General features: G+C 38.3%; 1 protein-coding gene across 5 annotated transcripts in view; it reads right to left on the bottom strand.

The window, feature by feature from the left end:
- Positions 1–15,688, bottom strand: part of LOC129769306 (RNA-binding protein Musashi homolog Rbp6) — a 1,713,766-nt gene that overhangs the window by 209,761 nt on the left and 1,488,317 nt on the right. The gene's annotated exons all lie outside the window — the stretch shown is intronic.

Raw genomic sequence — 15,688 nt, 5'->3', positions numbered from 1 at the left:
CGAAATTTCTCTACTTAGAAGGATAGTTCTCAAGGGAAAGTGTACAATTTATCTTTGGAAGTGAAAGTGTGAATTCTCATGCAGCCCCCAATACCTCTTATTTTACTTTTCGAGATCACACCAATACTTAGGTACAAATCCTCAAAAGTAGTTGTTTAGAAATTATTGCTGTCCACTGTTTAAATCGCTGTATAAACCTAGTCGATATGTGCAATTAAAGGGTGTGTCACATCAAATTGCATCACGGAAAAAACGCTGTAGAAATTTAATTTTTAGGAATTATATCTTCAGCTTTCAGATAAGAGTGTATAGATCACGTTGGCCATGCTTCACTGTCAATTTTTCGTAAATTTGGAAAAATGTCGTCGAACGAAAAAGAGCGTCGTGAATAAATCCTGTGCACTCATTTCGAGAATCCGGAGTTGTCACATCGGGACATCGGTAAGATGCTGGGAATCGTCCAATCCACGGTCAGCAGAGTACTAAAACGATACTTCGAGAACCTAACCATCGACCGGAAGGTGAAGAACGGCAAAAATGGATGCTCCGTCAGTGAAAAAGATCACAAGCGCGTAGTTAAGCAGTTTAGACGTGATCCGAGAAGTTCGGTCCGGGATGTCGCCAATAAGCTAAATTTGTCAAGTTCATTCGTCCAGCGGACCAAGCAGCGGGAGGGCCTGCGTACATACAAGGTTCAGAAGGCTCCTAACCGCGACGAAAGGCAAAACATTGTGGGGATGACGCGAGCCCGGAAGCTGTACACCGAAATGCTGACGAAGCCGCATTGCCTGGTAATGGACGATGAAACCTACGTCAAAGCGGACTTTCGTCAGCTGCCGGGCCTGTTGTTCATCGCCGCAGAGGACAAATTCAGCGTTCCGGAGGAGATTCGCAAGCAGAAACTATCCAAGTTTGCCAAAAAGTACATGGTGTGGCAAGCGATCTGCTCTTGCGGAAAGCGGAGCGCCCCCTTCGTGATGACCGGCATGATAAACGCGCAGATTTACCTCAAGGAGTGCCTACAGAAGCGCTTACCACCACTATTGAAGCAGCACGAGGGCCCGACTATCTTCTGGCCGGATCTCGCTTCGTGCCACTATTCAAAGGACGTGTTGGAGTGGTACGAAGCCAACGGGGTCACCTTCGTGCCAAAGGAAATGAACCCGCCCAACGCGCCGGAGCTTCGCCCAATAGAGAAATATTGGGCGATTATGAAGCAGGCCCTCCGGAAGAACCCAAAAGTTGTCAAATCGGAGGCGGTCTTCAAGAGAAAATGGATTTCTGTTCAAAAAAAACTACAACCTGACGTTGTACAGAACCTTATGGACGAGGTAAAGAGGAAGGTGCGAGCATACGGGCTTGGGCTCGAAGTATGAATAAAAAGAAAATGCCAAAAGTTGTTTAATAGTTTTTATTTTACTGTCTAAAATTCTCAAAAGGATCGGTCTACTGGGCGAATTTCTACAGCGTTTTTTCCGTGATGCAATTTGATGTGACACACCCTTTATGATGACGATATGTGGCATAATGTATACGTTTATGACAATGGTTATCACGGCATCGAGTATGTTGTTCGGTTGTGCGAGGTACATTTTGACACCAGATTTTTAAATAATCTCTTCGGGCCCAATGAAAATAACCCACTGTACTGGTAAGGGTTGTATGGGCTAGGTTAGATCTTGATCAAAGGTCCCAGCTCTATCTTTTTCTTAAAGCTATTGATATTCGTTTGCGATAAATAGAGAAATCTGGAAGATTGTTACGATTATGAAAATTAGAATTATCATTGATAATTTTCTCAATTTATCAAATAACATCAACAGAGGATTAGCATTCATTTGAGGAAAAAGAGATAGCACTCATAGCTATTTATGTAAGAATGCTTTTAACCCTTAATCAGGCCATCGCAACTATTGGGTAGAGGAATAAGTTCATAGTGTTTTTATATTTATTTTATTTTACAACGATTTGTTTGCTGTTTGACAAAGAGTAAGGACTCTTTCTGCTTTACTGTATTGACTATGTTAATTGTATTTTTGAGTTATTTATGTTGGATAACCTCCGATTTAATAAGACAGGTAGATAAAAATTATTTAGATTTGGAACCCAATTTAAAATTGAATTGTGAATACCCTGTGAAATATTTTTGAGCTCAAACCGATAAGTTTGTAGAGTAGGGAAATTCAATTATCGATATGTTTCTCTTTCATACACGATCGTTTCTCGATCGTGTCTCAATATCCCGATCACAATTTTTAGATAAAGGCTCGAGCTCATGGATCAGTTGAATATCCCCAAAATTTTGCTGCGAATGGATTTTGATAATTTATACACCAATCGAATAGGAAGTTTCTAATATTTGTCCGATATGTGATTCATTATAATGCCATAGTCCACAAATGGTTTAAATTGACAAAAATTGGAAGAATTCACATTATCAAAAATTTGTTCTGGTTATTTGTGTACTTACGGTCCGAGAAGGTACCAATAAGGAGCAAGTTATGTATCGGTGAAGCACTATATATTTTGGAGACGAATTGATTGAAAGATTTCAAGTCTCGGTTAACAAACAAATAAACATTGAAGGAAGTATTGTTTTCGGATCCCACTGCGAATCAATCGTCAGTGAAATCAGTGCAGAGAACAGGCACCCGATTCGACCGCTCCAAAATGATGTCTTCGCATTAAGTCTGGAAGGTCGAAAATAATGAAATTTCGTGATGATTTTTTTTTCCGGATGTTGGAAATAAGTGAAGTGTTCAGATATTTTGGATATTAATTGAGGTAGATGGAAGATGATTTTCTATTTTTTGAGTGCACGAATAATGATTATTACGCTGTTGACAGCTGGATTCGAAAATGCTGTCTGAAAATCGGTACCTTGCTGGCAATATCGGTTCGGAAGCAACGGGGTGTCGCTGAACAAATTCCAATGAATATTTTGAAACTTTAGGACAATACCTAAAGTTACATAGGGGTTTTTGAAAATTCGAAATATTTTGAAAACGGCGGCCATTTTTGTTAAAAATGAGTTTTTTTTTACGAAAAATCGCTATTTAGAAGCTCAAGAAGAAAGATTTAGAAGGCCATGTAACGCTTTAGATAATTCATTTTTACATACTGATAAAAAATTTCAACCAAAACGGTCGGATAATGAGATATCGATACCACCAGTCGAAAAATATGGTTTCGAGAAAAACGCGTTTATAAATTTATACAGCAATGCTAAATCTCTTGAGGTGACTTCATATTTTTGGATGTAACTTTTTAACGAGATCAAATATCGAAAAAGCCTTTCAGGACAACATTTCTGAGGACATAAGCTTCTCAAAAATGCAAAAAAAAACAAAAAATCGATTTTTTCAACCTTCCAGACCGTGGTCCCCTCTTAAGGCTTCGAGTCAATTTCTAAATTTTCAAATTGGCTTTCCTGAAAGATACGAGCAAATTGTGACAAAATTTGCGAACTCGCAATGTATAGATCTTGCAGGCCCAGCAGAAAGCTGTTGATTTTGCAGGGCCTTCAAAATTACAACTGAAGAGGTAGTTATTAAATTTCGTTTCGTTTCAAAATAAGTACTAAGCCAGTGATTTTCAACCTTTTTTGCTCCATCCCTCCTTTTACGAAAATTAATACCAGTGCCTCCAAAATTAATACCAGTATTTCGGAAGAAAGTCTGTAGCATATCAGTAAAATAATAAAAGAATAAAAACGGTTTTCAAGTTATATTCACAACAAATTATTTTTTTTACTTATTTCTGATTACAAGTCAGTATGGCACCTGCACCGAACGTTTCCCACCAAAATCGTAACTCTTAAGAACGTTGTAGAAAAGCACACCTTGTGTCATCTTCGATATCCACTCTTTTACGTTGTTTTGTTTCTATCAGCAACATTGTAGGAAATCCAGATTCACAAAAATACTACGCAAAAAACAACAACACACGTAACGCTTATTCCGCATATCAGGGTGTGAAGCGATCATTTGAAAATCGATGAGTTTGTGCTGAAATTGATCCGAAACATTCGTCACGGCCAGTCGGAAGGGATTTCAAACCATCTCCAGATCTTGTTCTTTGATACTAGGAAAATAAGTTTCAACTTAAACTTATTGAAAAAGTCTTGAGAATTGCTGTACAATTTCCTTATTTATGGTCTTTTGTACTGTCTCGTTGTCTGTTCCATCATCATTCACTGACGAAAGTCTTTCAAACATTGCGAAGTTGTTCAATTGAACTTTACATTTCAGATTTGCAGATGTTTGCCGAGGATCGCAAATTTTAGAGTATCCAGTAAAGTTTTGTGAAAGTTTTTGCCAATAATTGCCATCTTCAAAGCGAAGTACTGAAATATTCCCTTGCATAATTCCCCCCTTTAAAATTCCCCACTAGGGAGGAATTCCCCACCGCTTGAAAATCACTGTGCTAAACAGATGAATTGAATACAATATTTCCTATTGAAGATCTTCATTCCGCTGTGCTCGTGTTCACCCAACCCTTCATATATCCTACAATGATGAGTTTGTTTGGTTAAATTTTGTTAGTCCAATATGATCAAAACGGTATTCCGTTGTCAGTTTTGGTGGATTATCAGGCAATTTATGGAACCATGATTAGGTGAGGGCCGAGAATATGTGTTTTAAGCAGTAAAGCCACGTCAAGCAATAATCTTCATTCAAGTTTTAACAATTTTATACTGCCTTTAGGCTTGTTATTCTAATAGAGTTTATGATTTCGCATCACATTTCCCATAGAAATCATATCATAATCATAATCATATAGTAAATATACCCACAGAACTTCATCAACGTTAATGTCAACGTCAACGCAATTTTTTGTGTATTTATCATGACACCCTTTTTGCTTTATCATTCCACATTGACTTGTTGATGTCGCATTACAACTGCATTAAAATTGAATTAAGTTGAATTTGGCGGTAATTTAGGAAAAATTCCAAATTATTCCCAATGAAATTGCAGTGCAGAACGAACATTGGAGGAACGAGAAGCACATGCAGCTATTGAACGATCGGGAATTCTGGTTCCACAGGATCGAAATGTTTCGAACGCCCATGGTCGAATGAGAAGCAGTGCTGTGAATGTCGTGCTATAAAGCGCCATGAATGCATGGTTGACTACAGAGATCTGTTTCTGTATTTTTTCGTTCCATGGATGTAAAATTCCAATAATGCTTTGTACTTTCATTCGGAGCCATTAGAATTGTGTTGTGCAGTTGGGAAAGTCAAACGATCGGTTGATTCCGAATGACGTTCTTCGGTGCTAATATAAATGAAGAAAGAGGATTTAATCCGAAATTTGAAGCTAATTTTTCTCAAATATTTCTAGCATATGCTCATATGTTATCGTCGGCGAAAAATTTGATTGTTTCATTATATTTCAGGGTAATGAAATATATTTATAATTTTCATTATGCTGTATCACATATTTTTAGAAAAATATATAATTTTTGCCTCACAAGAAAGACACATCTTTGTTTTCTTTTACAGTGAAGTCAGTAAATCCTGTTTTCGGATCTCGTTAAATTCATTTTCGATACCCTGAATTTAATTTCGATCGCAAATATTTGGAAGACTTTGTAGAGGGGACAAATGCGCCATCTAGAGCGAAGGAAAGTCAATAAAAGGGAGGCAAATTAGTAGGAAAACATCATACCGTACTTCTGTGTGCTTATAGTAGATAGATAGATATGAATAAAGAAACACGATAAATGCCATAGAAGTCTTCGATGTGAGTAGAGCGGAGTAGGATTCTCATAAATGGTAGAAAAGAACATAATTTTGGGGAGTAAAAAATTTGAATATGAAAAACTATAAAAAATTAAAGAAAACTGGAGATTTTTTGCCTTTGTTGAACTGGCATACTTAAAATAAACTGGCAGTTTCCAGAAAAAAAAACTGGAAAGTTGGCAACTCCCCTTGAGTTTGGGTATTCTGGCGTCGCAAATTTTTTTTCGAATCTTGACGAGTCAAAAATTCTCAAACAGACTGAAGTATCTACAACCGATCGGTTGAATCTTGAGCGGTTCATTGCGTAGTTCCAAAACTCTACCATAAATCGTGCGACTTCCGGAAGCATTCTAATTTTAGGTGCATTTCGGGCTCACTCCCTTGCTTGCTGCATGCCTCGAGCGCAATAACTTCCTCCCTGTTTGCACTCCCCCCCCCCCTGTGGAGGACACTAACGCCCTGTTCGATGAGGAAATGCGAACGATTTCGTTTGTCAGCGCCAGGCCTGGCGAGAAACATAATTTAACAATACTTCGGCTCCACTCCAAGAGGGAAGCATTATCGTGTTGCTTGGAGCAGCCAACGGACGAGAAAAATGGAAGCATACATACACATAGTGGGTGTGTGTGTGTGTGTGTGTGTGTGTGTGTGTGTTTGTGGGGGGGGGGAGGATTTTCACAAATGTACAGCTCACTGTCAGCGCTAGCAGTAATTCTTTTGCTGCTCGAATGCGAAAACATCTCCGACGGACGGAATTCGAATAAACAATCTACATCCCAGCAGAAGACACAGCAGCGGCAGCTGACTGCGACTGGGAATAGGTAGTAAATTGAAAGGAAAATCTTTCGGGATTTTCATCTTCATTAGAGCACCTTTCATGGTGCCAAGCCGTATACTGGTGTGTTCAGGTGTGCTTTTTCTTTCTGGTTCAGAGAAACTATAGCATTGGAATCGTTAAATCTTTATGATAACGCTTTGACAGTAAGACGACCACAAAAACACAATCTCTGCTTGGATAGCTCCGTTCTAATTTCTATCATGCTTGGATGCCATCGGAAAGAGTCCCAGGTTGTCTCGAGGCAGAACATTTCTAAACTTTGCATAGATCTCTCTGTCGTCTGCACGATCGATTCGGCTTTATTGGCATTTCGATATCCGCTCCCAGCTGTGGGAGCGGGTAAATGCGCATACACACAAATGATTTTAGGAATTTATTTCGTTTTTGGGGCCCCAACACAAACGCTGTTACCTCATCAACAATTCAGCTCGAAAGACCGGGTGCACCGAGAATCACCTCACAACCGGAAACGCCACCGATTTTTGCATTCATATTTCAATATTGCCCTCGTCAAAACGCGACAAGCCTCAACCTTCCACATACGTTATGCGCATAATCTGGTGGCGAAATGCATTCCACCGGTCATAGGTAAAAGATATCCTAAAATACAACAAAATAGTGGAAGCACCGGAACGGGTGAAAAAAAAAAATTCGTAGTGGAAAGTGCAAAAGTCAGCAGCATTTTTTTTTGGGAGTTCCTCCGTTCGAAATCCATGTAAACGCAAAATGATTGAACTAGAATAAATATAAATTATTTTCTCGCAATGCAGCGGCAGCAAAAATATGGTTTGGGACGCGTGCAATCAGACACTGTCTGCCCCGTGTGCACTGTGGGATGGGGCGGGAGTGTCCGCGGGGGGAAAATGAAATATGCATGAATCATCGACCAAACAAAATGCTGTGGGTGTGGAGTTTTCACCGTTTGGCATAACTTTGATGCATTTCCAATCGATAGTGCATGTGTGCAATGGCTTTTTTATTCTATCTATTTTCTATTTTTCCAATGTTCCACGCTTGTCTGGCAATTGGAAGCTACAATGTTCTAGCGATTTGATAGTTATCCTCCATTTGTCCTCTATGCTATTGTAATGTTTTTGATAGATAACTACCGATTCATAGTGGATAAGCGTTTGATACATGCCAGAAAGTAAATTTGTTATTCCTCTTTTCAATAATGTTGTATATATTAACGAATTTTTCGGTAGCTGTTCAGTAAAAAAATGACAAAGTTGAATTAAAGCGATTTCAATCCACTGTCGAATCGCCAGGATCGAAAGAAAACCTCACAGGGCTCGGAATTAATTCCAAACTCCCACCAGTATATCACTCAATAACCATTAACGGTGGCCAACCGGAAAGCTACCAATTAGAAAGACACCTTCCGAGTGATATACTTGCAACTGCAGCGTGGGACTTTGTGTCCACTCGGGGGGGCAAAAAGCAGAAAGCAAACCACAAAGAGCGCAATGACTGATTCTACTTGTCTGACTTTTTATCCTCACTCACTCGCTCTCTCTCTCTCTCCCTCTATGGTCCCGGAAAACACAGTGCACTTTTCCAAACTTCACGGCAACATAACACCGGAAACCCGGTGAATGGCGTGACAATGGCAGCAGTGCAGCACCACTCCGGAGTTGGCTTATTTGATCCAATAACTTTTATCTCTTGACCACTTTATTTAATTCGGTTTCAATTTAGTTTTCTGTAAACTTTAATTTGTAGCCAGCGAGAAGGGTGAGAAATGAAATTGATCTGTGGTTTTCCGAGAAAGGAAGAGATGGGGAGGGTCGGCGGATCGGTCGGCGAAATTCGATACAGTGAAATGAAAAACAATTTTCCTGATAGATATCAGAGTGGACGTGAAATAAAAAGCGATCCGGGCTCTCCGAGTTTCCTTCCAGTGGGGCGGTGATATTGCCCACATCCAGGACAATTGGTCAGTTTTGTGTCAGGTTCACTTCCACCGGAATGGGACGAAAGGCGCAGCACAATCCCGCAGGCTGCAATTTATTGATTGTAGCGCACACAATAACACCCAGCACTGCTTGCGATCGATTTCGGCAACTTTGCTGAATGCATCTCAAGGAAGCCCGCAAGGACATACACACACAATGGTCCACAATGGTTGGAAAGATGATCGGATTTATCGAATGAGCGGGAGAGCTATATCTAAGAAAAAGAAACCAATTCGGCTTTGAATTGAGATTTCAATTATAACTTTTTCTCCGGGTTTCCAGCATTTGGGGACTTTGGGGGCTGAGGGAGTGACGTGGCTGAACCCAATAATTCAGATGGCTTCGAAGCAGTTGCAACATGGACAGCAGTGTCGTAATAATTTTTACTTTTACACGAACGCCGCAAGTGGTCCCGAAGTTTTGCGCGAATGGGTGTGTTAATTGATGATTGAATCGGTTTTCCGGACTGCGAAGAGCTCTTTGCAAGTTTTGACTCGACACTTTCAGATAACCGATTTAAGTTTTCATACAACTATCAGGCATCCTCACGTTATACACGGGTCAATGAGATTACACTGTGGCAGCGCTGAAGTGGATCTGTTCTTGCGATTCAATCGAAAACATCGGGCCCCTATCGAACCCATCAACCGCACTATCTCAAAAAGCAATACTCGGTTCATCTGGTTTATTGCGATAAAATATGAATATTGAAAAAATTACGCACTCGTGCACACGTGTGTGCACGTACACATACCCAATTTCCACTATTTTTGTTAAAAAAAACCCGATGTTCCGATTTCGTTCACGTTCGGTGCAAATTTAATTAAGAGATAATTACCAAATGTATTCATAACGGTTTGCCGTGCCGTGCGGGTGGTTTGTCCCTCAGACCACGACCAATTCGCCCTGCCTTATCCTCTAAACCGTGTGATGAGTGGTAAAAACTGCGCGTCCTGGGGCCGTGAGAGGATATCTGTCACCCGATGCAGGCAATAAATTTGGCTTAATTAATAAATACAATTTTTCGATGCATAATGCAAGGCTGGCGGGGTCGAAGTCCCGCGGGTTTGTCTGACTCATATCCTGTGTGTGTGTGGATGAGTGGAAGGTTCGAACGATTATAACGATCATTTATCACTGTATCAGTCAGCTGAACTGTGGAGCGGTCACTTGTTGTTGACCTCGCGCACTGTTGAGCTAGGAAATTAATTTTTCGCCACGCGACTGACAACGGACCCAGGCGGCATCATGGTTTGTAGCGTACAGGAGATAAATGATCCCACCCGTCATTGAACGGCAGCCGATAGATCAATCGGAAAGATTGCGCGGTTTAACCGGGGGTATTGCTCGCGGTTATTTTGAGCACAGAAAAATGATCCAGAAATAGATTTTGTACATTAATCTGTCGAAATTTTTGGAAATTATTCCACACTGTTTCGTGCGGCTCTATCGTATTCGCACGACATGGCCCTCTGTGACATTTTAATATTTTTAAAGCTTATGCAGGAAACATTTATAAAATAAAGACAAAATCGCTATTACGGCGTTTTTAATCAGTATAGCTCAACATTTCATCATGAAAGACTAAAAATGGTACAAGGTCTACTAATTATCCAGCTGAATTACAAATATCGTGAGTATTCCACAAAAGTAAGGTAAATGATTTTGGTTTGTCCAGTCGAAAATATGATCATGGGTTGTCCACTCTTTTGAATGACTAATTTAGCACACTTTTGTCAAATCAGGTATTCGAATGTTTCAAAACATATAAATAAAATTGTCGTTTTCATGATTTGCAGTAGTTTATTAGTATATTTTCACGAAATCACATGTTTTAAAGGTTTATAAACTCCTATTTGTGTCAATGCGCCCCTCATCGATTATCAAGTGATTATTTGGCACGTATTCAGACCTTTTCTGGATTATAACACTTACAAATATTGTAAACATCATGTTTGCACACCATTTGTATCATTTTTACATAGCTAAACCTTTCAATTAACGCATTTTCATGAACTCAATTCTTATCATTAGTTGTCCAATTCAATAATGTTTTTTGTCCACATGATTTCTATGGCAATCGCTTGGCGCGCTGCAGTTTGTTTATTGAGTCCTTCGCACACAGCTCTCTGTGTTGAGTGTGTTGAGGGTAGCACTTTTAAATGCCCAAGAAAAGGCAACATTCTGAAGAAAGCACAAATTAGGAATGGATCAATATGATGACAGTAAACTCAAGCAATGATAAATGCAACATCTACTTGAGATTTCGAATGTTTTCATTCAAAAATGGTGATTTCTAAAACCGGACTAACCATGATCATTTTTTGGACAAACCATGATCAGATGTGGTTAAACCATGATCATAATTTCTCTTTGAGGAAAATCGTTAAAAAACATAAAAAATGAATAATTTCAACACCTTATGTATTAGTAGTATTAGCAACTAGAGACTTGGGGCTTTTCAACCATGATAATTTAACCTATTTATTTCGAATACATCATTTCAATGGTAACCATGGAAAAACTGGAATTGTAAATTTGTATCTAAAGAAAAATAGTATTTTTCAGTTTTCCTTATTTTCTTTAGACAAAACTATCAAACTGACTTTTAAAAGTGGAGAATATTGCTCGCAACAAAGACTTAGTATTGAAAGGTGCTACCACAAATAAACACATTCCTTTGAAAGTGAAGTAGACCCATTCTGCCGAGACGCGGCAACGTTCCGACTCGCTACAAATGCGTTGCTGTACATTTTCGTGTATAAATTTTACATTTTCAAAAAAGCGACGTCATTGTAAAATTTTAAACTTTTTCTACAGAAAATCAAGAATATTTTACAGTTGAATTCATCTGTTATCAATTCAGTACTTTTGAGAAGCTGGATTTTTTGACGTTTTGTGGTTTTCGAATACTAACCACTAAAGTTGTTTTTTGGGTTCCATTTCAAAACATACACTGAACTTTGTTCTATGATTTTTCAATGATATATGAACTTATGAAACATCAAATTCATATTACAAAACACGCTTTTGATTTTGTGACGTGATAACGCTCAGTAAACTCTGCTTTCAACTCAACTTAGTGAGTACGGATGGTTTTTGTTAATTTTTCGAAAAACTAATTACAAAGAGACGTGCAGAAACCGTATATCAACATACAATTGGAGATGTGACTACACGCTATGCGTGAAAAGCAGGGTTTGCAGGGCGTTGTCATGTCACTAAATCAAAACGTTTATTCAATATGAATTTTATTGTGTTGTAACAGAGTCAACATTTAATTATAAAATTTTTCGTAAGCTCATTCCACTTCTTCCTAATATCTTTGCTCCCACTTCCAATCTTCAATCTCCATTGATTCTTTTAGAGGGGTTTCTTCTTTTTGATGAACATTCTCTCGTCCCCGTTACCTGGGAAGTATAGATTAGTGCGGCAAGAGTTTGCCCTAGCCTTTGCGAAACAAGCAAGACTGTACCAGTCTGACAGGTCATCAAGTCAGCAGATCAAACGTGTTTTTGTTTGCGATTTTGTAAAAATGATGTAAGATAAACTTTTTGGGTTTAGAAAAAAAAAAATACAGTAGCGTAAAAAAACCAAAACCTCAACTGCATACATGGCAAAGTGATTCAACACATCTTGGTTTTTACATCGCACCAAGCGAATGATCTCACAAACACTGCTTCGTGTTACATTAAATGAGTCTAAAAATAACAAAAAATGTCATGACTCTCAAATACTGGTATAGCGTTTGCATAATAAATATGATAGAGCAATATAAGATCCATAAGAGCGAGCGAAACAAGAGACAGATTGCAAATAAGCACGCATTAAAGCTTTTCGCATTCTTTGTCACATACACGGCCCAGACCGAAAAGACTTTCCAACTGCATTTTATAATGAGGTGTAATATTATCAAGCATTTGCACCAGTGACCATGTGGATGGCGTGGTCATGTAAAACCGATCCCCGTTGGCATCATTTGGACTTTTTTTTGGGTATAATCCCAAAAGAAATGAAGAAAGAAAAAATAAAGAGATGCCTGCTTCCATACATACAAATAATTTGAAGCATTTGAAACAGATGCGTTTATTTGTTCATTTCACATTTCAGCACACGAAAAATTCATCTTCGGCATTTTTTCTGCCGAAGATAAATTGATTTCTGCCAAAGCTAGTTTGGGTGTATGGTCTGAATTTCAGTGATTTGCACCGGTTCGCACAATTTCCCGCTTCAGTCTGTCATAAACATGGACGAAACAGGCTTGTGGAAAGAGGCGTACTAACTACAGCTGTGTGTGCGATGAGCGCAGCTGGTGACTCTGTGCATCCAGCCTTGATCTTCAAACAGAAGTCTGAGAAACCGGAAGTGATGGATGGAATTCCGGAATATGAAATAATGATAGTATCGAATAGCGGTTATACGAACGATAGATTAAACGTTCTTAGAAAAAATCTTCGACAAAACGCAAGCTTGCAACTGAGACTAAGGTTCCAAACGGAATTGAGAGGTCCATGAAGGACAAGTCTGCGAGAGGCTTTGAGGCTCGGAACGGAAGGGGAATCCTGCATGAAGCTCATTGCAAACGTCATTGAAAAATTGGTATTACTACTAAACAAAAGTTTTGATTTTTTTAGTTAAATTCAAAACGTTTAATTGAATCGTTCACTAATACTCCGAATTTTTTCCGTTTGTGTATCTCCTCGAATCGCTTATTAAGGGAGTATTCTAGTGTAGAGACACGAATTTCGGACAGTTCTCCGAGCTCCGTAAAAATAAAAGAAAGAATATTTTTACAATCCATCATATCATTATTTGTTCACCTATCTTTTAACAAAAAAAAAAAAAAAAAAAACAAAAATTGTACGGAGCAAAAATATTCCTAACAAGAATGATTTTGAGCTGATGCAGTGAGAGCGTTAAAACAAAAGTTGTGCCATGGCGTACACGATTCCAGTCCTTCTGATTATCTGAAACAAAAAGTTCATTGTTATGGCCGTACCAGGTTAGATACCGCATCACCAAAATGGCTCTAACTCGGTAAATAATAGGACTTTCCATAAGTCATTTCTAGGGTATATTCATGAATGCCAAAACTACAGAAATATGGAGAAATTTTTTTTTGCGGTTTTTCAAATTTCCAGACTAAAATACTTATAATACCCTTAATGTGTATAAAAATGATCTTTTTCAGAGCTGTGTTTTCGTTTCCATTTATAAGCATGGTAAAGAAACATATTTTCAACATATTATTTTACATTCACCTATTTTTACGAGTTGGAACAGTAATCAAATAGTTATAATTACTATTTGTTTCAATAGTGAGAAAGTGAGAAGTGAGAAAAACTAACTTTACAAAAAAGCACCATGACAGACTATTCTTTTTTCTAAATAGGGAACCCTACTCTGGAAGGTTGAAAAATAACGGATTTTCGTGATTTTTTTCCGGGTGCTGGAATTAAAGTTGAGTGTTGGGATATTTTGGTGATTAGTTGAGGCAGGGGTTTTCAAATGGTGCTCCGCGAAGTAATAGCAAATGCTCTTACTTCAAAACCCACCTTGGATAAAAAAAACATTCTTTAATTCAATTTCACTAGGCATATAGTGATTTATCTTGGTTACTCCGGATCACATGTCGTGTAACAGCGACGCGCTACCGAAATAGAGTTGTTCCCAGTTGGGTGATGTCCATGCAAATAGGATTTGTTTTTAAACGGTTTTATTGATTAAAAATGCAGGTGCCCCGTCGGATGTTTTTGCTTTGAAAAGTGCTCTGCAATAAAAACAATCTGAAAATCCCTAGGTGAAGGTATATTTGAAGATGTATTTTTTAATGTTTTGGATGCCAATATAGTGATCATTATGCTGTTGGCAACTAGGCGCGTGGATGCCCTTTCCAAAACTGATAATACGTTTTTCTCAGATTCTAATGGACGGATATAGTTGAAATTGGCATGTAAAAATGAATAGGGTCTCATTTAATCAGACAACTAATGTTGCGGCTCATTTTTCTCCGAACCAGGAATGCCAACTAATACTTTGTTCCATCTGGTCAACAAGTTACTGGAGAATATTATTAGAATATTATATATTAGAATATTATCAGAAATTCAAAGTATTTGATGGCCTGAATCCATCAAATTCGATCCGAATATCACAATCTAGAAAGATCTCACAATTTAACTACGTTAGAATTGCTTTGAGCATAGGGAATTCTGAGCGGGGAATTTTACAATGTCGACTGAAATTTCTCTGTTTCGCAGTCACTGACCGATTGTTTTCATAAAAAGCGCGGATGACGAAACCTCGATGTTCACCCGACGAAATTATTATAATGATTGAAAATGGTATCTCGAGAGAAACATAGTGACATGACACGGGCCATTCTACTTTCTCTCCAGACCAAGTGGTAAACATTCGGATGGAAAAAAAAATCCGTAAACCTGCGTCCACAACGCGGTCTTGTCTTGGACACAACCCTCTATATTTTTGAGAACCCATTGCATCTCACTAGTCAAAAATATTTCTTCCCTATTATGTTGAAGAATTTTAATAAAATCATCGGAATCAACAGCAACTTTAGTGTCAGATGCATCACCATTTTCAAGAAAGCCAAAAAAAAAGTTTGTTTGAAACTAATCTCTGATAGGAGCAACCGTAATATGAGGCATGACTTTTCAAATGAATTTGTACCACAAATGGACAAAATTACAAGTATTTCTCCTTTGTACTCAAAATATGGTACAAATTGATAAAAAGGTGAGACGGTGAATAATGGTCGAAAAAACGGTACTGTCCCGTTCAAAACGGTACGTTTTGTCAGTATACCCCAAAATAACAAAATAGCTTAGTTGGAGCAAAATAAAAATACATACAAATTGGATTGAAACTTACTTCAAATGTTTTTTTTTGTTTGATTGATTTGGTTGACCAAAACAATATGAATAATGATGACTTTGTGGGAGCATAATAGCGGAGATAACCACTGAATCTTGACGATTCTTGCTACTGAAATATCACTTAATTCCACTAGATGACCGGATGACAGTATTCCTAGTTTAGTGTAAAAGCCTCTCAATTTTTTTGTATAAGAATTGTGTTAATTAGTGTGCTTCTTGAATTAGAGCATTTTTAAGACAAGCATACCTCAGA

This window comes from Toxorhynchites rutilus, chromosome 2 (genome assembly GCF_029784135.1).
Source record: "Toxorhynchites rutilus septentrionalis strain SRP chromosome 2, ASM2978413v1, whole genome shotgun sequence".
Taxonomy (NCBI): Eukaryota; Metazoa; Arthropoda; class Insecta; order Diptera; family Culicidae; genus Toxorhynchites; species Toxorhynchites rutilus.
The sequence above is the reverse complement of the archived record's forward strand: the minus strand, read 5'-3'. Positions and strand labels throughout refer to the sequence as shown.